The sequence below is a fragment of the Mercenaria mercenaria genome, chromosome 18 (assembly GCF_021730395.1).
Source record: "Mercenaria mercenaria strain notata chromosome 18, MADL_Memer_1, whole genome shotgun sequence".
NCBI lineage: Eukaryota > Metazoa > Mollusca > Bivalvia > Venerida > Veneridae > Mercenaria > Mercenaria mercenaria.
The window spans coordinates 19,012,227-19,038,149 of NC_069378.1; the positions used below are offsets into that span (position 1 = coordinate 19,012,227).

The following is a 25,923-nucleotide window of genomic DNA, read 5'->3' on the forward strand; positions in this document are numbered from 1 at the left end:
ATGAAAAATTACATTGTATGGACGTTTGTATTATTTGTGAACGTACGTTTATGCCTTTTGTTTCTGGTTAATACCCAAGTGATAATTTTCAGTTTTACCATGATTCCACCACTCTGTAGTGAACTGGGTAATACATCAATTCATATGTTATATGTTATTCTTAAAATTACCTTATCATAACTACTTTAATGAAAATTATCCTTCTTTTTGAAACGTTTGCTTGGGCTAGTAGTCGACAGTTAAAAAGTTGTCAAGATGACATGAATGTCGCAGGAAGTGTTTATGTGTTTTGGAAGTAAAGATCAAACCATGGTCAAATAATGTTAAAATATGTTGGGACGTATGCCATCTAAATGCATTTAACGGTGTACACACGTCTAAAATTGAAAACCACATCAAACCTACGTCTTCAAGGTCAGTGAATCAATCGATTAAATCTTCACAATGGTTGTATTTTTGAACAAGCAGCAACAGCTATCAATGATTTCAAAACAGCTGCCAATGTTCTGTGGTAGACAGAGAGCGATGCAAATTGTCTGTTTATAATTTTGAAAAAACTTTTACACCTTGCCAAATGTATAGAGTATAGTTTTTCCGATCTTGTTTAAACGCGCCGTGCCTTCAGCGTCAGTGATAAAGGACTTCGGACATTATCATATGCTTCTAGCCTACATTTTGAAAGCAAAATTTCCATTAAATATTTAAACAATACCCAAATCGTTTCGATTCAATGATAAACCAATGTGTTAGTTAACTTATTACAGCAGAAACTGGTTTGTAGCTGTTCCTATCAAGATGTTTTTCTTATTTTATCTAGGCCAGAGTATATTTTCTTGAAAAAATAAAATATTTAATTTCCGTAAAAATATAATGTCATCACTTTACGGAAGTGTTAAATATATGAATTCCAGTCGAATAAAGTGACAAAATCATTTTATTTAAAGAAAAAATAACATTTTAAGATTAAAAATCCTATAGATAAATAAAAAATAAAACGATATTTTTGCAAACAACCTGTACTTGATTTATCTATACACTGTTCGTAATGTAAAGTTATTGATGCATTACATGTGTGAATAGGTATACATGTATAAATGACCGGTCAGTTTTATTACAGTGGTTCAGGTAGTTATTTAAGTACATGTACATGTCTGTATAGTTCTGTTATAAGTGATAGCAGATAGTTGTGTGCTGCATAATATTAATACTAAGAAAAGACAGTCATCTTACCAAGGCCGTAGGGTTGGTTCTTGTTTGGGATAAGTACCAGTGGCACAGATAACAATTGAGCCGCGCCATGAGAAAACCAACAGATGGCATATATAAATACGGTTAGACTCGAAAACGAACTGAAAGGTCCAGCCGAGTTTCAGGTGGATTTTTATGCAGTGACCTGGATACATTTTTATTACATGTTTAAGCCAAATGAGCCGTGCCATGAGAAAACTAACATAGTGCATTTGAGACCAGCATGGATCCAGACCAGCCTGCGCATCTGCGCAGACTAGTTAGGATCCATGCTGTTCGCTAACGGTTGGTCTAATTCCGATAGGCTTTGAAAGCGAACAGCATGGATCCTGACAATACTTCTTAGATGCGCAGGCTAGTCTGGAACCATGCTGATCGCAAAGCCACTATGTTGATTTTCGCATTGCACGGCTCATTTGGCTTAAACATGTAATAAAAATGTATCCAGGTCGCTGTATTAAAAATCCACCTAAAACTCGGCTGGATCTTTTAGTTCGTTTTCGCGTCTAGCCGTATTTATATATGCCATCTGCATGGAAAGCGACTTGACACATCACTTTCGTGGCAACACACTGAATGTGAAACCGTCACTGATATGATCTGCCATGAAGCTACTGTTCTTGACCTATGCTTCACAGGCATATCAATGCCAAGCGTTATTTCTGTTGGATAGACTATAGTCAGGATCAGAATAACTGCTGTGCACATATTGCTTCTTTTTTGTTGTGTTTAGGCCTAGTCCGCCAAAAAGAAGTCTTCAATTCAGTTTTTACAGAAGGAAGAACATGATGTTTACGTGTGACATTTAGTATGTGTCTAAAAAAATGATAAAAGCGCACAGAAGAAGATGAAAAATGAAAAATATAAAAGAAATGCAAAAAATAATAAAAACAAAATGGAAAACATATTACATTATCATCGCTAGTGGCGTGCCCGTCCTGACGGGTGGGGGGGGGGGGGGGGGGGGGGTGCAGAAGATTACCTGGTGTGTTGCATGCATGTTAAAGCACATATTTGTCAATCTACTGCAACAAACAACCAGGATAAACCAATGAAAATTTAACCCAACGAATAATAATGAATTCACAGTATTTGCTTCTTTCACTACTTTACATGTATAACCTGTCTATGTGTACCCTTTTAAACATTTGTATAGTATTTGAGTTACAAACAGATGTAAAAATATGTGACTATCAATTTATTAAAAATGAATATAAAAAGTATTGGTTACTTTACATTAGGGAACACCCTGTAGTTATAGTTTTTGTTTAAAAGTACTGTTCCACCCCTTGCATCAACACAATAGTCACAGAAAATGTGTATAATTAATATCTACATATGCTGGCCAAATATGGTGTTGATGCACAGGTGGGAACAATGTTGTATAAAGCAAAACACTTTTTCTATCTATATAACAGGGTACGTAATTCTGTTTAGAACAAAAATCACTGTTCTATGAAACAAATATTGAAAATTTGCCTTTAAGAAATAATCTCAAATATGTGTTTTGATGGCATATGTACTTAAATACTTATTTCTTAGTAGTTTATTTTTCATTCTTGGAGTAGGCAAATTCATATAGAAAGTGTCCGAAGTCCTTTCAGCTGAGAAAATCAAGCTTAATTTAAAGTAGCTTTTTAAAACAATGTATGAAATATTCAAACATTATGTGTTGACGTCTTTACTGTATTTAAAGAATTATGTTTTAAACTGTGATAGTCATCTCATGCTCAATGTGCTTGATAGGTAATTATTATATACATGTATTTCTTTAGTATATTTGAAATGTTAGTCTTTCATTTGTCAATCATTTAAGACCAATGTAAATACATGAACATGAAAGTTTAGTATAACATTAACTTTGTACTTTACCATTCTGTACACAATATTTGTTTGATTAAATTTTTAAAAACGTTTCGGTCTTTTGTTATTTCTGTAGGTATTGCAACTAAATTTGCTATGACTGTGACACAATACTTTATATAAACGTGCACGACATAATTAAGACAAACATAATTTGCCTAACTATTTGGACCAAGCGTCATCGTGATTAAATTCCGGCACAATCTGACTTTTGAACCGCTGCATATTACAAGATATACGTGATAGCTATGTATATCTAATAGACAGATATCATCAGCCATTAACCAGAACAAGATCTTGATCAGCAGAAAACAATTCAGCAGCACTCTGACACACATGTACATGTTTATAAATACATGTAGATTATCCATTCAATAGCAGACAAAACGAACATTGGTAAAAATGTATAAAAAGGTACATGTGCTCCTGTTATGGTTACACTTTCAAAACATGTTAATATGCAGTTATTGTCGGTTTCATTTTATCAGTTAGTCTGCTACCTGAAGCGAACAAAGAAAAATGTAAACCGGTGCTAGGGGCATAGTGAAAAGGCTTTAATCGTAGAATCAGTAGCGATGTGCCATATTACTTTGGATTCTATTAGAATGAAAGCACGAATAATGAAATACGTAAACTGACGTATAGAATCCAAGAAATTAACCTTATTATGCAAAATCAGTTTATTTCAAAATCAAACTCATAATTACCATCCGATATCTACTCATTAAATCAGCTTTTAACCCGATTAACTCAAGAAAATGTTTTGTCTCCTTTCCAGGGACAACTAATACTATTTTTTAAGTAAATAAGTGGTCTCAGTAAGACAAAGTGTACATTTTAAATTTAAAAAAACGAACTCCTGATTGCTTGGTGTATAGACTGTGTGCGTAGGTAATACCCATGAAGTCATTTGGGAATATGGAGCGAATGGTCTGGCATTGAACTTGTGTGTAATCTAGGAAGTTCGTCTACTGTGAAGGCGTTTATAAATACAAGGCATGTATTGAGTTGACATTAAGCAAATGTGTTTGAGGACAAAATACCGACGTCACGAAGGAGATGATACAATATTGGGAGACGTTGCGAGAAATGTGTTTTATTCTAACACGATCCGATTCATTTTCCTATTAAACAAAGAAGGCAGAAAACAGTGAATTATTATACAACAAATCACTGTTCTGACGTCACAATTATTACGTCATGGCGTCAAACGATTGGAAACGGTCAAATATTTAATGAATGTCGTCAAGGATGTACTTAAAAATCCTTGGGAACGTGTTAGAATCGAAATAATATATCTCATTTAGTGATTTGCTCTTGATATAATTCCTTCGCATCTGAACTCCAAACAATGATTTATTCAACGAGAAATCACTGGATGAGATATATTATTTCTTAATTAAAAACACATTTGATGTTAGCGAAAAAAAGACTAGCAATGTAGCAGTACTACATATATCAAAGCTGATTGATGAATAACATTGAATCTAGTCATGAGAAGTAAAGAAACGTGCAATATGTCCCCTAGCTTAAGACATAGGTTTAGGAGCAGAGGTGAAGGCCAGGAGGGCCGCCCCCGAGTAAGACATTGTTGGGTTGGACCCGCATACGCTTTGGCCTCCCATCATTTTGACCCCTAAACATATTTTCTCAGTAAAACACAGTAGATAAAAAGAAAAAACCTAATTTGAGAGAGGATAAGGTTTAAAGCGATATCTATTGTCAATAAGGGGAAGAAGGTTTCTTCTTTGTTTTTGGTTGTCCGAACGGAAACATGGATAGGTTAAGCTGATCTGTCCGCCCATTGCCCTACCCCACAACACATACACCAACTTTGAGATCGCTCATCAGCCAATATAAGAAGGCAAAAGCAAGGCAAACATCCATATCAGGTGATCTGTTTGTAAGACTGCATACTACATCTGGATATATGATATCCAGCTTGTTATTCAGAAAAGTTTTGTTTTATTGTTAATTTTTAATATTAAAATTTTATTAATCGTACTAGCCCTTCGGTCTAACCATAATCAAGTTGTTAAAACGTGATATTGATTCGCATGCGTAGTAGTGACGTATAGCATATAACTGTAATATATAAAAAAATAATTAAAGTATATTAACATTATAATAAATAAAGGGTATTGCAACGTTGTAGCATAAGGCGTTATGGTAATTTAATGTAATTCAATTACCAGCAGTGCCATCTCAAGATGATTTACGATCGAGGAATATTACGTACATGTCTCATTCATTTCTTCCTGTCGTTGTATACTAAATGACCTAAAGGGACAAAGCTTTGAGGATTAAAATATAGAAGGGTTTCAAAATGCAGATGAATAATAAATGATAACAGCGTGGATTAGCATGCTTTGAATATCCTTCGAGCTCACATCAGTCAACAGAAATGCTTTAGTGTGCAAAACGTCTTCAGGATGTTTCCTTAGATATACTGAATAAGTTGGTTAATCAAAATTTCTTTCCAGCCAGTTGATAGACTGAAGCTTTACTTTTAACGTAAACAAACCGAAAATGATATCTAAGGATTCCGTTGGACTGTGATTCCAAATGATGTCATTCTTAGTCCTGTATGGTCACTGCGTTACTTTTAAAAAAAAAGCATCATCATGCATCTCATGTGTCATTTCGAATGACTGAATTTTCAACAATGGTAATGGCGTACTTCGTCTTGAAGTGTATGACGTCTGTTTCTTAACAAATTATCATTTGTCAAAAAAGTAAACTCGGCCTGTTTGATAAGGATGATTGGTTCACGTAAGTGACATGTGATCTCATTAACCATATACACTGTACCCGGACGTAGACAATCACGCTAGAATAAATTTGAAGAGCCAAGTTACATTTATTTGAAAGAGCATTAATTTTTAAGATGTACCAGCCAGCACTATATCATAATATGACGAAATTGCTTGCACGCAAAAAAAGCCGTTAGTAAATTAAATTCGGTTAATGGTAATTATTCGGTAATATGTTCGAACGAGGTGATCTTAATAAAATTTCCTCAAAATTACTTAAACGGCATGTCTGTCAACTGAACAAATTATATGAAAGTATCATAATGTGGCAGGTAACTGTCGTTATTGCGAAAATGTATTTTATTTAGTGGAGACGTCAAATCTTGAAATATTGAATTTGTTCTATTCATACATACTAGTTTTGTATGCAACGCTTATCTACCGTATTTTGGAAGCTGCTGAGTAAAATACCCGAATTCATAGGCCCATCACTTTATATTTATATCACAGCAAGGTAAAGTGTCAGCCGCCCTTTTATTATACAGTTATGTTTATAAACACAAGACTGAAAGATCTGTGGCTATGGCCTAACTTTAAACAGTATCCACATTCACTTCCATGACAAGGCAAATAGCGCATATAGAAGTAACTGAATAAACTCCCTTTTGTGACGGGAATCTTCGTTCTGATCTAGATAACTCCTATATTTTTTCACAGATCTAGCTTGAATCAGAGCTAAACTGACGTAACATAATTCCTTGTCGAATGACTCGGAATAGTACATACAACACTGCTTGCCATCGGTAGCAAATAACTTCACTTATAAAGTGACACTTTGGAATAACCGCTTTGGTAAAGCTGGTCTTAGCGTGTAAGTTGCTTAGTGTACAGAAAGCAAGGTAAAAAGCCTCCACGGTACCCGACAGCTACTGTCTTTTATGTCGATTTCACAAATAAAATCCTGTTTACCAATCAAGACGAGCCGGCGTAAAAATAAATGATATTCATAGAACAACTGTCAATCGATCCTCATATATTAATTTAACTCTTCAGCATTTTATGCATTTCTTTATTATTCATACAAAATAAAATAGTTAAATCCAGAAATCCATACATTTTGCTATCTAGACATGCATTGTTGTCTTTTCGAAACCTTATAACGGAGGGGCATTTTAGTACTTTACGAGCAACGAGCTGAATATAATAACTGTAAAATAATCATAGTTTTGCATGTATTTGTGACACTAACATCCGTAAGCAATGGCTGAAGTAGAAAAAAAGTTTATTACTGTCAAAATTGTTGAAATTTCCTTACTACATGTAGAACAAAAGAAAAAAATAATCATACCAGAAACTATGCAAACATCTGTTACGGTTAAACTTATCATGTATACTGTACTGTACATTTGTTTCTAAACTTAAAACATTAGATTTGGTCAATGTCAGCCATTTCGGTCAAGATACAAGTGAGTATGGTTTGATCATTTTTGTACATTTTTTCCTAGGAAGTAGAAGGCTTTAAAAAGAATATTCACTTTTGATGGAAATTACATAGGTTTTCGATGTACATGTTTTTCTCATATGTTCCTAGTTAACATGACTTTTAGCACTTGATTGTAGTGTGTCAGTTACTTTGACATGTTTAATCAACGCATCTGGAACACTGAAAGGTAGATTTTGAATTCGGTAGATATATTTCTGTTTTATGTCGATGACGTCGTGCTTTAATATCACTCGTTGACAGCTGAAAAAAAGCAAAGAATAACCAAATTTACTATATTATTTTATGGTAACAGATACCCTGTTATTTGTACAAAATTTGATTTTATGCAACGGTTCACGTGAGACAATTTATTTCAAGAAGAGAATCAAACACAATCGACCAGATAAAGAATATGAAAAAGAAACCCCACAACGTTCTCTTCGTTATATTACACTTATAAATAGCTTTGATATTTGTGTAGTAACTCGAATTCCAGTATGTACATCACATTGTGTAGTACATGTATTACTTAAGTTTGCCGTAAGACAAAACGTGAAAAAATCTACTTAAAAGAAGGAAAACCGACGTACTCCAGATCCAACGTGAATATCTGCGACCTCACCTAGATTAGCTTGAACGCCACAAGTGATGTGAATATGGAATGGACTGCTCAATCTATTCAAAATGATCAGACTGAATGCGGTAATTGATGTAACTGTGGCTTGACTCTATAACTCATCCGCATTGTTCTTGGACTGACATGACCATTTTTTTTAAATGTTTCTGGAATAAAAATGAGTGTTTTCTGAATTATTCCTATGACTCCGCCCGCCACCAAACGTCAGTTTGATTTGACATTTTATTAGATTACAAAAAATAATTGTGTCTCAAGTGTTTTGGAGCGTGTTTTTTTATTTGCGATTTAAACATACATTTGTAAAGATTTTACTTTTTGTCCATAAATTCCGCAAAAGAATGAAGCAAACGTGAAGCTCTCTCTTGTATCCTATCCGCGGCAGAGGCATCCTTATTATTTATCGAAATTCTGTCCGAGCACATCTGCTAATAAAAATCTTTTAATATATTCATTATCAAAGATACATAATAGTTTTTAGAGAAAATGGTAAGAGCATAACATGATTTTCCCTTAATGGTATTCGGTTTTGGGCATATATATACCGGTAATATAGAGCTAGACATTTGCAATCTGACTGAAAAATATCATATTTAAGGTAACCTATCGAAAACGTACGGATATATTTACTACTAGTATTCGGCAACAATTTGTCTAAAGAAATAGATTTGTATCCACTCATCGCAGATGGATAGGGTGACTTAATTGAACAGCACCACTAATGGCTTGTTTGATAAAATAAAAGAACTGAAAATTGCTACGAGATTTTTGTAACACCCACAATAGTCTGAATGCTAATAAGTGAGAACTTAGAGGCACTTTCACAAAGTTCAAGCTTTACCCGTTTTAGCAAATATTTCAGCGAGTCATTTTAAATGCATGTTGATTTACATTGCTCTATGAAGCATTTTCAATTGTGTGATATTAAAGATGTTTTGATGTACTACGTGTTACAAAAACCTTTAGCTTAGACTATTTTACTTGCATTATAAATAATAATTAGGTCCTAAAACTCTCTCTGTAGACAAGTAATTCTGTACTTCGTTTAATATTTAATATCAGAACGAAATGTTGTGCTGTTGTCAGACAATTTTGTATTACTCGTAGACGTAATTACTGGACAAATTATTCTTATTTCGGGAAAATGCTTTCAGTTGTGTCTTTAATAACACAAGTTACAGAATACGGTGAAAGGCGTGTGTCTCGAGATTGACAATTGATACTATAAAACTTGCTTTACCGTTGATCTAAAATACATTTAAATATAAACTATTACTGGAACAGACATTCGTCGTATGACTAGCTTCAACATACTAAACTCAATTCTAAACAGCTGGTATTTCAAATCTTTGAAATATACCGAGGCTCGTCGAATTTATAATGCCCTTTGCAATAAAGTAGGATACGGCGGAAATTTCAGATATCATCAAATGCCTGTTTTATATACGTACTCGTTAATTGAAATGTTAAAATCACATTAATAGAAATTACGTTCTCTTCGGCAACAGTATTTTTATCGTAAGCTCATTAATCAAACATGGTGAAGGCTCTGATACAGTATGTTTACAGAAACGGAAAAAATCGAATTTATTGAACGAAATTCACTAAGATAAATGCACTAATGAACACCACATATTTTAACAACTGAAATTGCAAACATGGATCAGTGTTAACAGACCTTAAAACAAGGCAGTTAGTTATGATCTAATAGTCTTATAGAGGATAATTTTTCTGGTGGTCTCTACCGAAAAATGCACAAATTAATTAAAGTACAGAAGGTATGCATATATATATAAACACCAGAAAATATCAATCATATAATTCCAAGTAAATATGTATCCGCACCTAATTTTCCTTTTTTTTTTTTTCTTCCATTTTTATGAATTTGCTCTCCACAACAACACTTTGGAAAACAATCACTCATCAAATTGTGAATCAAAATCATGATGATCGTATAGGAAAGTTTCCGTTTCGACTTTATCATGTGACATTTTCAGCTTGCCGATTCCGTTTTTCTTTGATGATAAAAAGAAACTTTCTGTTTCAAGACACTACATTTTTGAGTTTAAAATGTCCCAAATTGCAGTTTTAGTGAGATCTGTCCCCTATTATCTGCAATGTGTGTCCTGAAACAAATGTATATTTTTAAAGCATGTGACCAGACGAAAATAATGGTGGTAAGAAAAGTTTCTCGGTACCGTTAACTTTTTTCCCCTAATCTGAGCTGAATCTAGATGGATGGATGCCGTTTTCATGCCGTCTGACTTCCGATACCTTAGTAAGATTTAAGACCCGACTGTCTACACTGAGCTAGGAAAATCGATTCAAGAATATATTTATGTTACACAATAATTACTTGTACGCAGGAATCCTTAGTTTTATAGACATCATCAGGTTTGGTTCAGCCATCAAATAAAATTGTGCTATTTTACAGGCTTAAAATTTTCTATAAAATGTTTCCAGTATTTATAAAAAAAATAACCTTGCAGTCAGGGAGCCAGGCTTTTTTGTTTTCTGCACCTTTATTTACAACGTTTAAAAATGTTTGATAAAAATCGATCCGGTTTCACCACCTTTGTTTTCTTCTTCATGTATTCTGCAACAGACCCATCTAAACGTCAGTTACGATTGACCAGGTCACTAGTGAGATAACTCATTACCTTGCTTTGTATTAAAAGGTCGTTACCGCCAGGAAACGCCATTAAATTCTTTGAAATTCGGACAAATACTTCAAAGTCTACAAGAAAGACAAGAGTTGTAAAATGTTTAGTGGACTGCGTGAAAATTTGATCCGGCTGTGAATAGTTGCTTACATCTTCGTTTCTTAGTTTTCTCAGAGTAGCAGAAACATTGTGGCGTAACACCAAAAGAGAAAAGAATATACTAGAAATATTTATCTCTCCTATCTATCAAATGTATATTTGATATCAATCTATTCAGCTGATATAATACATATCATATAAAATTATTTGTAGATTGCAAAATTAGCTTACTATAATAGACGAAGATTCGCATGCACAGTTAATATGACATTTTTAATTAAAAATACCGTGTTGAAACATATCGAAATAATATCGTTGCGTCAGAAAATCACGAGGCGCACGTATAACCGATTCGTATTTTTGATATATGTTAAAACCTGGTTCTGCTGTATATTATTTCGATTAGATGATATATGGAAGCAGTATATCATGGCGCCTGTTTTGCCAAAATATAGAAGGTCTACATCACGTCAACTCGTAACTGTATTTTGACAGTGCTAAAATACGGGATATTTACACGTCCCGCGGAATAACTTTGTAGTGCGAAGAGTTCTAAGCCTTCTTTAAAAAGGTAGATCAAATGTAGTTGAAATCTTTCTTGGTGCCTGTATGTCACAAAATAATATATCAGCGTGAATTCAGATTTGCTTTTTTTATAGAATTATCAATGGTTTTCCACATGTCATTTCTTAAGTAAATGATGAGAAGTAAATGATAAGTATGGCTACTGCGTCGATAAACGTCATATTATTTGTGTTTGCAAATAAATAAATAATTTTAATGAATGTAAAAACAACCCAGTATGAACTACTTATCAGACATAGTTACAGAGCTAAGGAAGCTAGAGGTTTAATTAATCTCTATCTTGTACCATTTGCGGTATTCTTTTTCGAAGCAAAGTGATTGTTAAGTGTGCACATTTATAAGTGCCAGAGCGGGCGAGAGAATCTAGCACTGAGACCTCAAGTTGCACAAATTGTGTAAATGGGGAGTTGGGGTATTAGGGGCTGGAGCACCCAGACCTAGTCATCCACACTGGGAATACGCCATTATAGGTAGTCCTGGACTAACTTTCTGTTTGTTCTTAAAACGAAATTATTGTATATTAGTGTTTCTCAGTGTTTAGACTGTAAGTCATCGTGGTAAAAAGAATCTGCGTTGCTAAACATCGTTTTATTTATGTGAAAAGTTAAAGATCAGTTTTTAAAAAACATCTGAATCTCTTTGACTTGTTATACCTTTATTTTTAGTTTTTGTTTCATGTAAATTATCAAATTGAATATGGTCGTTTCAACCGGGAATATTTATATTTAAAAATTAAACGACCGCACCCAGTATTCTACTTCTTTTTGACATACGTTAACTTCTGTGGGCCATTTAAATAAGTTGCCCTTAATTTTAATTTCAAATTTAGTGTAAATCACAGTTTGAATTTTGTACACAGAGCCTTCAAGGTAGTCTATTTGAAACCTTCTTTACGAGGTGAATTGCGACCCAGTTGTTTCATGTATGCATACATGTATGCTTTTATTTGTATATCATGACATACCGTTTACAGAACTAAGACTGGAACATGAATTGAATAAATATGCTGACCCAAGCTCCTAAGAATATAAAATATTCAGCCTGTAACAGTTTCTAATTAATTAAATTATCGATCTCGATCGGAAACCTCTAGTACTACCCAATTACCAACATCCAGCCCCCATCCCACTCCCTAAATTTCATAGATATTGAATGAGTTGCGAAAACGGATGGCACCTAATCAGACGACACCCCTATCTGACCTTTTCTACTTGTTTCAGAATAGACTGTATTCCTATTTGATTATTCAAAAAATAAAAACAATACACTTTTCTATGAAAAGTGTTTATTGGTATAAAAATATTCCTCTTTAAGTACTTTTTTCTGAAAATACACTCCTATTTGAAAATGTTTTACTTGTTTTTTTTGTTTTTTTTTTTTAAATATTATCTTCCTCTTTTATCTAAAAATACATTCCTCTTTGATAAATCTTCTCTCTTTAAACGTTTCGATTTTTAAGGGATAAATTGTACTTAACCCTTTCTCAATATTTTCATTTAGACATCACTCAAACAACTATGTGTAATATTATCGCAGTTATAAAATATTTGGAACAGAACAGAATTTATCTTTTATTTTCTAGACATGAGTTGATCAGCTGATCAGTTCGTATAAATATCAAGCTCAAAACTTATTACGGTGTTTCTGTTTGTTTATTGTATCCTTTACCGCGATATACGATGGTACGATGACGAAAACGTGATGGTGCGACGGCACGATGATGAAGCAACGATGGTACGATGTTGAAAATATGTTGTAAATAATGGTAAATTTCCTCTCACAAAATACATTGAGATACATTCATCTATTGCTGACAAAAAATCAAGTGTACAGAACTACGCGTTTCTAACCGGAAGGCGATGGTACGATGGTGAAAACGCGATGGTACGATGGTGAAACCGCGATATTACGATGGTGATAACGCGATGGCACCATGGTGAAAACGCGATGGTACGATAGTGATAACACGATGGCACGATGGTGAAAACGCGATGGTACGATGATGAAAACGCGATATTACATCAGCATTTCGGCATCGTACCATAGCAACATCAGGATTTCATCATCGTGCCATAGCGTTTTCACCATCGTATCATCGTTGTTTCATCATCGTGCCATCGCGCAATCGCCATACCACTATAAGATAAAATATAATGTCTTGTGTACAAGAATAGAAGTATTTTTGCTGTTTAACAATTTATCATAATCCTCTTAGATTATTTCCGATAAATTCAATTTGGAGCTAATAAGGGGGGATAGCACTTTGTATCTTTTAGCAACCTGCGTATGATTTTGTTATCATATTACAGTAGAAGTTACCCCCGGCATGAATGTAAACTGTTTTCTTGGTTTTAAGTGAAGCATTCTAGCTGCGACGTCGCAAACATTGCCATGCACGTCTGTTTTTGGCGCCACGTTAGAAAGAGGTAAAAATCGGTTTATTTTCTCTCATTTGTTTAATTTTACTTTACAGCAATACGATATGAATTATATAAAGGTCTACGGCGCTAGACAGTATTTGTCGCTTTTATTTTTAAAATGATGGAAAAATAAATGAAAAACGACATTTTCAATTTCATTCTAAAAATTGCACACTCGTTTGTTTAATTAACGGAAATACGGCTCGATTTTTTTAACTAACGATGATAGAAAATTAAAAGAATATTAAGTACGTTTACCATCCAGTTACTTTTTTACTAAATGATTTATTAAATCTATCCGTCAGTAAAAATTGACGTTTGATTGACGTTGCGTCAATAGAATATTCTAACATGGCCCGATTTGATTTCAAGTTTAAACAATGAAGAAAATCAAGCTCTGTATATTCTGTGATAAACAGTGGTCGACGCGCGGACCGGTAAGAGATCATTATGACGTCAAATATGATGTCAAATTGCCGCATGACTTCTGATACATTACTCCTCAGGTAAATGAATTCAGCATGATATTTAAAACTTCTTACAAATATTCACCCCTACAGAGAAATGCCGCCCGTCAACTTTCAGTCAGATTTCCGAAGCAACACTTGAGTTATGGTCCTTAGTAGCTTCTAGTGTTAGCTATATAGGGTACTATAAATATAGCAGTTTCTGCTTCATAACTTATGATGTATTTGACCTAGAACTATGAAACTTACAATGATATTAGATCACCATAATGTGGTAGTGCACACACAATTTCGTAAGGATTGAACATTTATAATCTACAAGTTGTGCACCAACACCCAGCCACTCCTGCTCATACACCCTCCCCATCCCAGAAATTATCCTTTTTTATGGAAGGCCTGTGCTTCATGCCAATTGCCAAGTGCTAATGATTTTTTTTTTAAATGCCAAATGCCAAGTACTTTGTATGTTTGCATGACATGACTGGCGTTTAGTATAAGCAATTTGCTATTTAGCATTTGGCAATTAGCATGGTGCACCAGTCTTCCATTGTAATATTTGTCATTTCGTTTGAAGATCATTTTGCATAAAGGTATTTGACATTTATATTTGGTTTCTAGCACTTGGCAATTAGCACTGCGCACCGGTCATCCGTAGATACATTTATATGAACATTAGAACGACTTTGGTAAAACTACCCTGCACTGAAAGGAAAATTTTACTCCCAATATGGTATCGCTGATTTAGGAAGAAAATTACAATTATATACAACGCATTTAGTTATCAAAGTCATAGAACTATAAGTTTTGAAATACTTGATTTCATAACAGTAAAAAAAAATCAACAAAAAGAAAGAAGTCTAATGCATTCATTATTATGTTAGCGTATCTTTACAATACTGACAGCTTACAACAGGTAGTGTCATCGAAAAAAATAGTCTGTCCACATTTTTTTTCCAACTAATTTATTTAACTAACATGTTTTTCATACTATAAACGTTAAATATTTCATGCCGATAGTTAACGAGTTATCCCTTAACGTCATTGTCCGTATGTATTAAACCTAAACGGCATGCAATCCGCTGCATTAATCTATCAAATGATTATAAACTTATGTATCAAAACCTTTAAATTGAGAATTATAAAATATTTTCATTCCAAAAAAAAAAAAAAAAACAGTCATAATTATAATTAAATCTAAATAATATTTTCTAATTAAAATAGACACTTTTGGTTCATTATTGAATGCACTTGCTAATTATTAGAAATCCACTTGCTAATTATTAGAAATCCACGAGCAGACGCTTCTAGATTTCTAGACTGGCTCATAGACATAGATATAATTATTTTTCAGTTGTATTTCATTCTATTTTTCAAATACGGCGAACAGTACAGGTCTTTATCTTATTTTCAATATGATAATCTTACAGTCTGAGAAAATCTTTACAACACGCTGGCTTTTGAAATAACATTGAAATAAAACTGAAATAAAAAAAAAAACACTATTATCAGTCTTGTGACTAATCTACTTGATTTCCTACACATACAAGTATGAAACTGCAACTTTTATGTTATTTCAAAACTGTTTTAATCAATTTTGTGCTCTCTTTAAAGTGACATTTATAAAATATGCTTTCATTATAAGCAGCAGAAATAAGAATGGGGTCGTCTAGTATTCAGACCCGATGTTTTCTGCACAGGAGATAATTATACAAATGTTGCATAATTATGCACGCCTTAGATAATAAGAGTTAAGAGAGGAGATGTTGAGTACAAGTAAAAGCGAAAAAGTAGAAATTTAACAAGAAAAAGATTTAAAAAACAAACATTAACATTAAACGTTATGCAAGAAGTTTAAGGTATGGTTGCTAAAAACGTGCTACATTTTTGACTCGGTCTTAGTTGCAATTGAAATACCTTGAACGTTCCCTTAGCAGGTACATCATAGAATTATATGCAGTGTAATGATATGAAGTAAACTGAAAGCGTAAATTTCTGTGTATTTGACTTCATTTCCTGTAATATACCGTCTCCCTGGTCCGCTATCTAGGCATTGCATTACGGTATACATGTAGCTCTAGGAACACTAACACTCGTTGTTTAACCATTTCTATGAATGTGTAAGAAATATATAATATTAAGAACACTGTGTCAGTGTGAAGTGAACGTTTTTGATAATATAGTCGATAATAATTCGTGATACTCTTTATTTTGTTGAGAAGTTACTAAACAATGATGTTGTGATCTACGGGAAAACAATTATATGCGATGTCTAAACTTGAATGGGATCGATTAAAAGATCAAAAGACCAATACTGGAAAAGCTGATGACTGTAAGTGAATATTTATATATCATTTCATGTCTTTTACGATATATTTGTATTTATTTGAATATTATGTGAGAATACCGTAATTGTGGATTATCTGACGGTGACCTTAATTAGCTCAGTAGGTATAGAGCGTTGGTCTACGGATCTCGCGGTCGTGAGTTCGATCCTCTTGCGGGGCGTATGTTCTCCGTGACTATCTGATAACCGACATTGTGTCGGAAATCATCAGTCCTTCACCTCTGATTCAAGTGGGGAAGTTTGCAGTTACTTGCGGAGAACAGGTTTGTACTGGTACAGAATCCAGGAACACTGGTTAGTTTAACTGCCCGCCGTTACATGACTGAAATGCTATTGAAAAAAGGCGTTAAACCCAAAAGAAACAAACAAACATAAGTATAGAACTGCAATTTATTGAAATCTTACATCTCAATCAACAATTCAATTTCAAATTGCATTAACCTTCAAAAACAAATCTTAACAAAACTGTAATTGTCAACCCGAAATTTTACTTACTTCAGCATAGAAAGGCTATGTCGAAATTATTTCACTATCTCGTCTCCCTAGATTTTCTTCAAACTGCGTTTGGAAAAGAATTTTTTTTAATTACTAGTTATACATGTAATGATATTTTTATTTTTAATGGTAGACCTTAAGACTTTTCTTTGAGTAGAACTTTGTAATCATAATCAGTTCATTTAATAGTATCTGAAACTCTTAACATTAGATTTCTTATTTTTACTTTCGAATAATGTAGAATTTTTATAATGGTAAATGGTGCGTGTGTTGCAGTTATCATTGTCAAATTATTTGATATTGAAATGATTCTTTTTTTATTGCTATCAATTTTGAATATCTTATCTGTAATAGGCCAATTCATTTTAATAATTGTACAGAACCGTCACAAATTCAAATTAAAATGTTGAACGTTTCGTTTACTGCTTGCACTGAAATATTGAGCCTCGACATTTCTATTCTAAATAATGTATTCTTTTTTTACTGCGTATAAATAACTGTTACTTCGAAAATAATTCTGAATAGTCTCTCGTGATGATTTCGCTTTTACGAAGTAATAAAAAGATTTTACCAATTGTAAAAATAAATATCTAAGATAAATATAAATATTATTCCGTGAAAAGAAATTATAATTTTCGTGCCTTGAAAAAAAATCGTTTTTCAAATTAAAAAAATACTTCTCGTTTAAACCAGGTAATATTTTGTTTTTACTCCTTTAAACAAAACTGCAAACTTCCCACTTGAATCAGAGGTGGAGGACGAATGATTTCAGACACAATGTCCTTTTATTAAATCGTCACGGAAAACATATGATATTTCGTTTTGACGATATGATACTTAATATTTTTAAAATATTATTTCGATTTTACGACGTTATATAAAAAAATATCTAAGATCGTAAATTAAATTGCCGGAAGTCTTGCGAAAAATTCATTGTAAATTAATAAAGAACAACAATTTAAAATTTATTCAATTGCATGTTACATTCTACAAAATCTTAAATAGAAGATGCTCTGATTTTGTTGTTGTTGTTTGGGGTGGTGTTTCGCTACTTGGAATGACGCACTTTTACAGCATTATTTTAAGCAAATATACTTTGTTGATGAGTAGTATGTACTGATTAATTGTAGTACATACTGTAGGATATAATGCATTCTAAACGTTATTTATAATGTTTCGAATAGTTATTATTAGATCAAATATTTTGTAAAGTAATGATTGTAAAATATATTGTAGGTGACAAAAGGCGCTAATCGAAGAAAACAAATATCAGAGACGAACAATTACATATGCATAAGATATACATGACCAAGAGAAGAACGAATAGACATTCATAACATCCCAGGTGCGTATACAACTGTATTTTTCATCGAAAGTCATGGTGAATTTCGAAGGGGTTAAAAAAACTATTCTAAATTTCATCTTTAGAAAACAAGCAGAACAAACTTGTTTTTGACAACAACCAGCGGGTTGAAAGTAATACATCTATTGTTTAGATAAAATTGAATATGATCAAAAATGCATATGATATTTTTGTACAAATTTTCAACATATGGCATTTATTTTGCCTATTGCTGAATTAAGGATCTTTTATTGGATTTGTTTTACCTTATGCTTGATTAATATATGAATAAAACATATATAAAATGTGACAAGTAAATAAAAAAATAAAGATTGTTCTGTTTATATTTAAAAATAAATAATACATTATTTAGGAGATGATCATACGAATACCAGTATCAATTAGTTACTCTCGGAAACTTTGCAATTATTTATTTACTTTACAACTTAGTCTCGTTTGCTACCGACTGAAAAACTTATTTTGTTATATATTCTGACATCATCAGTCTATTGCTCTGATTATCTAGTATTCGAGTAGACAAGGGACATGACTATAGAAAATTGAATATCCTCAGGAATTATGTCATGTGAACAAAACACAGGGTCTGAACACAGGCTAAACTTAGTCCAGACCATTCATAAAACTTTAATACTTTTATGTGAAAAAACATGGTAGACAAAATCATCTCCAGGTGAATAGTTTGAAAATGGTCGTGTTACATGAATATTACGATTTGAAGATACTTTTGCTTTGCTAATGATATACCAGTTCAGTTTGTCTATATTTTTCTTTTACAGATTTAACGTTGTCTATTTATCTGTCCCAGGCATTGTTTTCTTCTGTACACATACTAATTTATCATCATCTAGTTACTGACAATTTTAATTCATGAACCAAATGTGGAGAACTGGATAGGATAGAACACTACAGAAAGTTCATTTATTAGCTGCATGTTTACTTAAAGATGTAAAAAAAGACTGTTTGTGTTTTGTTTTCAAGCAAAACTTTTATCTTTATTTGCAGGTCAAATATTGAACAAGGATCAGAAGAAAGAATAGATTTAGACATTTGTGAAAGGAACAATGGAAACTTTGGAAGTGTACTCTTTCTGAAACGTATAACTACAACAAAGATGTGATCATTGTATTAGAAACTGAATTTTCCAGTCTTCTAGTGGTTTAATTAGCATACAATGATATATACCTTCATGTTTTTATACACTTAATATCTTTTTTATATTTTTTAATCTTTATATTATATTTGATCGAAGTAGCAATAAAAAAACGGGACTATATAAATATATAAGAGAAAATTATTGCATTTTATACTTGGAATAACTTAAAGTGGAGATATGACGTTTCATTGAGCCTTGGTATTAGCACAATTGTACGTGATATTAGTAACTCATTTTAATGGAATATAGCGGAATTCAGATACATCTGTTGGGAAAGCGATGCGACTCTGACTCAGCCCATATGTTTATTCGTATAGAATACCTTTTTGATCTTATTTGAAATTCCTTTTTAAATCAAAAACTATTTATTTGTATGAATGGGATCGTTCGACAAAGATTAAAGATATCAGGAAAATATTGCTATATTTCTTACGAAGCTTTTAAACTTAAGTACTGACAGATTATATGTTATGGAAACACTTCAGAATTAGTTACTTTAACTATTTTTCCATTTTAAAATTGAAAAGCATTTGTAACGGGTATCAAATGTAAATTGTCTCAATTATAAAGCTTTGTATAAGCGGCTGTTACATACGACTGTATATTAGTCAAAATAGTAGGAAAGCTTTTACTGGCGAGGCAACCCAGTTTCAATTTCTCAGTCGGACATATTTTTTGTTGATTAAGCATTTTTGAAATAGTTTAGAAACAAAAGATCATGTTCTAATACTCATTATATTACAAACTTTCCAGAAGGATCATTCTTAGCCTAAATCTGGAGTCCATGTGTATTTTATTTTTTAATATACATTTCTCTGTAAAGCTATTGTATTTCTTTTAAATAGCATACTTTTACAATTTGTATAAGATACGTTATTATTTTTTTGAGTAAGCATACAGCTGAAGCATCTTTAGTTCAGCTGCTTTGTCTGTGTGGATAACATCAAAGCGTATACATGTATATCAAAAACACTAAAAATAACAGATAAAAGTGAAAAATGTAAATTGAAACATTCGCAATATCTAATTTTAATAGATGATGTTTTTAAGGAGATTCAGACCAGGAACTAAAGAACTAGGAAATTCTACACGGTCGGGTATGCGTAACATTATACCACACGGCCGATAAGTCGATAAAAAGTATGTAGATATATTTCTCTAATTATGTGGTTGACCTTGCCCAAATGACAGGTCATCCCTATTAAAATTGCTAGTTTTATGCATGTGCAGGCTTTTCATTTACTTTGCAAATAAGTTATATATGCAACGATAAAGATGTTTACTAAGATTAACATATACATACACGAGACACTGGAAAAAATTATTAGCCACAGATAGGGTAGTTTTGATACAAGAACACCTTTATATTTTACTCTGCGGGTCTTAGTCGTGTAACGTATTGTTGAAATTACTGTTGTTATAATGATATCTTAAACAATGTGCGTCATTTCAAGTCTATGATTCACAGGTTTTGATTTATTCATGCTAATGTTAAAGATCTAGTAAGAAAAGTATATTAGCATAGGCATTATTGCTATACCCTGTAACACCTTTATACGTCTTTTCACAACATACATGTTCATATTTGTTAAGGTTTCGATGGAGGCCTTGAGAAACAAAAATCAAACAACACCAAATCATAGAAAGAAAGAGTTGTTTGACATGAAAATTGAACAGCATGTAAAACATGTATATTACTTTAAGAAACAAGTGTCAGTATACTGATATAAACATTGAATTCCGGAAAAGGGCTGCCTAAAGGGGCTCCACTTCCGGACAGTTAAACGCCTTTAAAAACTCACCATTTTCAAAGAACAGTTACACATGTTCGTTTTGATGCATTTGCAATAGCGTGCGAGTGGTGAAATTTCGCATAACAAGGTGGAACACAGTTTTCAACAATTGTTTATCTTTATTTCTTTACAAATGGCATTCATTTTCAAAGGGAGACAACTGTTCCCGATTATTTTAAGTACAAATGGCATTCATTTTCAAAGGGAAACAACTTTTTCCGATTATTTTTAGTAATCTTTGAGAAAAAGTTGTCTCCCTTTGAAAATGAATGCCATTTGTAAAGAAAAAAAGATAAACAATTGCTGAAAACTATGTTCCACCTTGTTACGTGAAATTTCACCACTCGCACGCTATTGCAAATGCATCAAAACAAACATGTGTAACAGTTCTTTGAAAATGGTGAGTTTTTAAAGGCGTTTAACTGTCCGGAAGTGGAGCCCCTTTAGGCAGCCCTTTTCCGGAATTCAATGTTTATATCAGTATACTGACACTTGTTTCGTAAAGTAATATACATGTTTTACATGCTGTTCAATTTTCATGTCAAACAACTCTTTCTTTCTATGATTTGGTGTTGTTTGATTTTTCTTTCTCAAGGCCTCCATCGAAACCTTAAAGGGAGCAAACTCAAATAAAAGTGATCAATTTTAAAATCGTTTTTATAATTTTGAGTTACGAAGAAACCAATTAAAGGGAGCAAACTCTATGAAAGATAAACGTTTTATTCTGTATTTATTTTGTGCTGTAATGCAAATTCTGTGGTTGCAGACTTACAATGTGTTTCCTAGTGAGTACGTATTTTAATAAGAAATAATGTAAGACTATATAACCACGCATATTGTCAACATATTACTTACATTTTATTAGGGAAAACATTGTTTATATTATTAACCTGCAAAGATTAAATTAAAATCTGTAAAATGATCGTGAATTTTTCGTCTCACGACTTCCCTGTCAAAAAGTAAATCAAGATCATGTGGAAATGTTATTGGTGTAATAGCTTAAACTAACATCGCATTCGTTTCCGCAGTCGATATGTGTGCTTGTTTTAGTAGAATTATTGCTATTTTGGGACAGATTTGGATTTTTTCACGTCGTCTTTAATACACATTTAGCATGAGTTAAAATTCTTTTTTCTCTCCAGTTAAGTAGATATCATTTTGATTAGTAATCATTGTCACTATGTGGTATCATGGGAGAAAAGACTCAGAGCAAAGGGAAAATGTTACAATAAACTAATTGTTAACTTCATTTTAAAGAAAATATAAAATTTGGTGTTAATTTGCAACCTTTAAACTTTAAAACCTGTACAAAGACATATATTTCTCTATATAATAGCTGATTTCACCAGATTTTTGTTGCGTTATTTTTGTTTGGATCCCGCTATAATTCAGCGGGATTACAACCAAAAACGCTCTATGATCCCGGTTATTCCCACAATCTATATATACCTGGATCCCACTGAAATCAGTTGGGATTCCAGCGGGATTTCGGTGGAATCTTACCGGGATCTCAGTGGGAAAAATTTTCGGGATCCCGGTATATCCCACCGGAATTCCCATATGAATTCCCGGTGGAAATCCCACTTGAAATCCGGGATTCCCGATGAGAAATCAAGTGTGATCCCGCTGGGAAAACCAATATTTCCCATTGAGAATCCCACCGGAAGGCACTGGGAATCCCGAAAATTTTTCCCGCTGAAATTCCCACTGGAATCCTACCGAAATCCCATCGGGATTTCCACTTAAATTTTCTATAGGCTCACCTAAAAAGGTTTATTCAGGAGGCGATTATAAATCATTCGCAAATAAAACTGATAAGTCGTCATATGACATTTAATTGTGACGGTGCGACGTTTAACCCAACAGAACAAAACAAACTACTGTTGCATCTTTATTGTATATAAATTAGAATAACAGATGTTTATTCTTTAATGCAGATGCCTTCAATTATTTAGAATGCTGACTGGCGAATGCCAGTTGCTAGTAATTTAAGAAAACAGAACACGATATATTGCACAATGCAGTAATATCATTGTATCTTGCCCATGCATAAAAGCTTGTTTGTCGTAAGTAAATATACAACTTAAGTTTCTGTTTATCTGTTCGTTTGTTTGAGTAGTTAATTACCGTTTCTCCGAGGCATTTCAGTTATGTCATGGCAGTCAGTATGCTAACCTCAACAGGTTAACCTCAACAGTGATTCTTGCATTCTGTTCTGGTACCAGGTAGATACAAAATTCTCTACACGAATCACAGTCAGTTCGTCAAGGAGAACACCTACCATGTCCGTAAAAACGAATTTAGAACGTCGCCCTCATAGTTTTGTGTTGTAGCTCTTGAGCTAACTGCGTTGACTTGCATGCTTGTTAGGAATTAAATTTTGGTCTCTGAGGAAATTAGCTGTGTGTCATTTTAATCTAACTTCTTGTGTTCCCAATGGTGAATTTTTGCAAGTTAACAAGATTGAATAATAATTTTTTTTGTAGAATATTTCCATTGTTGTAACAACTTTATTGACTTTTTCAGAGCGACGTTAACTCTAAGCAAACATCAAGGACTCAGTTAACCTGAAGTTTGTCTTGCACTGTATATATTTTGATAATGAACACCTTGTTAAAAACACGAAACTCTTTGCAAATAAGTATAACATACAAAGGAAAAGTTTATCATATGCAATTGTTTTTAAAAAGTTAAATGAATGTTTTCTTACACACACAGAGAGAGAGAGAGAGAGAGAGAGAGAGAGAGAGAGAGAGAATCAATTTATCTATTGAGTTAATACTGTAGTATCCTCCAAATACTTTTATTCAGAGAAGCAAATGTTTTCCTTTAAATATAAATTAGTTTCTTAAAGGATACATTTTTGTAAAACATCTATGTTCATTGTCACGTTTTTACGAACGTGACTGCTTAAGACCATTTATTAGCTAGGTAAATGTAATTACATCGATTCGCGGATCGTACTTTTTTCATCATTATTTAATTAGAATTTATTGTCCATCAAAACACAGGTATTTTACTGGAAACATAATGAAGAATACTAGTATAAGGATAATATGGATATCCGTTCGGGAAATAAGTTTTCACAGCATCCGCAATGATTTCAATTATCAATGACGACATGGTTTCAGTCTGGTATTATATGTCCCAGAATTCAGTTTATCAGTTTAACTTAGATATGTAAGAAGATACTTTGGAAATCTGGAACGCAACCAAGCAATACAACAACACTGATTCGAACTGGATCTGTCTGGTTCTTTTCGAAAGATTCCAGAAACTTTCTTTTTTTTCATAATTGTTTGATCTCCTGGGGTATTTATATAGTGGCTCTAGTTCGAGTTGTCTGTCTGTCTGTCTGTCTGTCTGTCGCGTTGATAAATCTGTCTTGCATATTAGAATAATCCTTTAACAGTTTTTGTCATAGTTTATTCACACAAAGTACTTGGTTGTAGTAACATGTCTAGCTATGCATATTGAACGCGTGATTCAATTTAGTTATTTTATCGCGGTTTAAATATTTACTTTTTAATATATATATATTAAATTAGTTGCACATGTTATTTTTATGGTGTAGCCGAACTGTGATTATGGCGTTATTCAATTTCTGGGAATACCAAGTGCATTAGTGTGAACATCACTGTTTTCATGCAGAAGAATACATTGGACATTGATTTACAACAAAAATACTTTGCATATAAATTTGTAATGCAGAACCTCAAAATTGTGCACATTTATTTTATTTCTTGTCACCCAGTAAATCCATTTGCATTATCAGAAAACATGTATGTCTAGTAGGGGTATAATATTAATAACAGGTGTAAGACATTTAACCTTTACCTTGCTAACTTTTTAAAATGGACTGGTGTGTCATTCAATTTTGACAGTACCATTTATTATTCGAAGGGGTGTTTAAAAATTTACTGACTGAATAGCGAACAGTGCAGACCAAGATCAGCCTGCACAGATTTGCAAGCTTATTTTGTTCTGCACTGTTCGCAAAGGCAGAATCACTTGTCATCAGCAGACTAAAGGTGCGCGGATGTTTTGATATTTTAAATGTAGAAAACATAGAAATGAGTTTAAGTTTGTAACAAATTTCAGACATACCTTTCATGCTACACAGTACGTCTCTCCACATGAAACGGTTTGCTATCACTGTTTTCATTATATAACATTAAAATTCAGTGGGTGCAGAACTTGAATAATGATTAAAATTGCGATGAAAACGACGAAAGACAATCATATATCAATACTGTAGTGACAAGATGCAGGAAGGTAATCACTAGAAGTAATATAGAAAACCACTATTCGAGCTTATTCATATCGGATTTCTGCCACTATAAACCTGTACAAACAAATATGTATCTCAAATTATCTAGTTATGTTTAATACCATATGTGATTGTTCACACGCTCTCCTCTTTATGCAGATCCTATTATAATATTAATAAGTACTAATATAGTAATATTATAGTTAATCAGGGTTTGTCTAGACTATCCTTTACTGTCTCTTTTTTATACCATGCCCTTTTCGTATTTCGAATTTAAATACCAGTACTAA

At 32.9% G+C, this 25,923-nt stretch overlaps 1 long non-coding RNA gene across 1 annotated transcript; it reads left to right on the forward strand.

Moving 5' to 3' along the window:
• The first annotated feature begins 16,410 nt into the window (after positions 1-16,410).
• LOC123541092 (uncharacterized) lies at positions 16,411-21,154 on the forward strand. The gene is made up of 3 exons (XR_008368437.1): positions 16,411-16,544; positions 18,291-18,399; positions 19,420-21,154. It is a non-coding gene; the product is annotated as an uncharacterized LOC123541092 (long non-coding RNA).
• Positions 21,155-25,923: the final 4,769 nt, after the last annotated feature.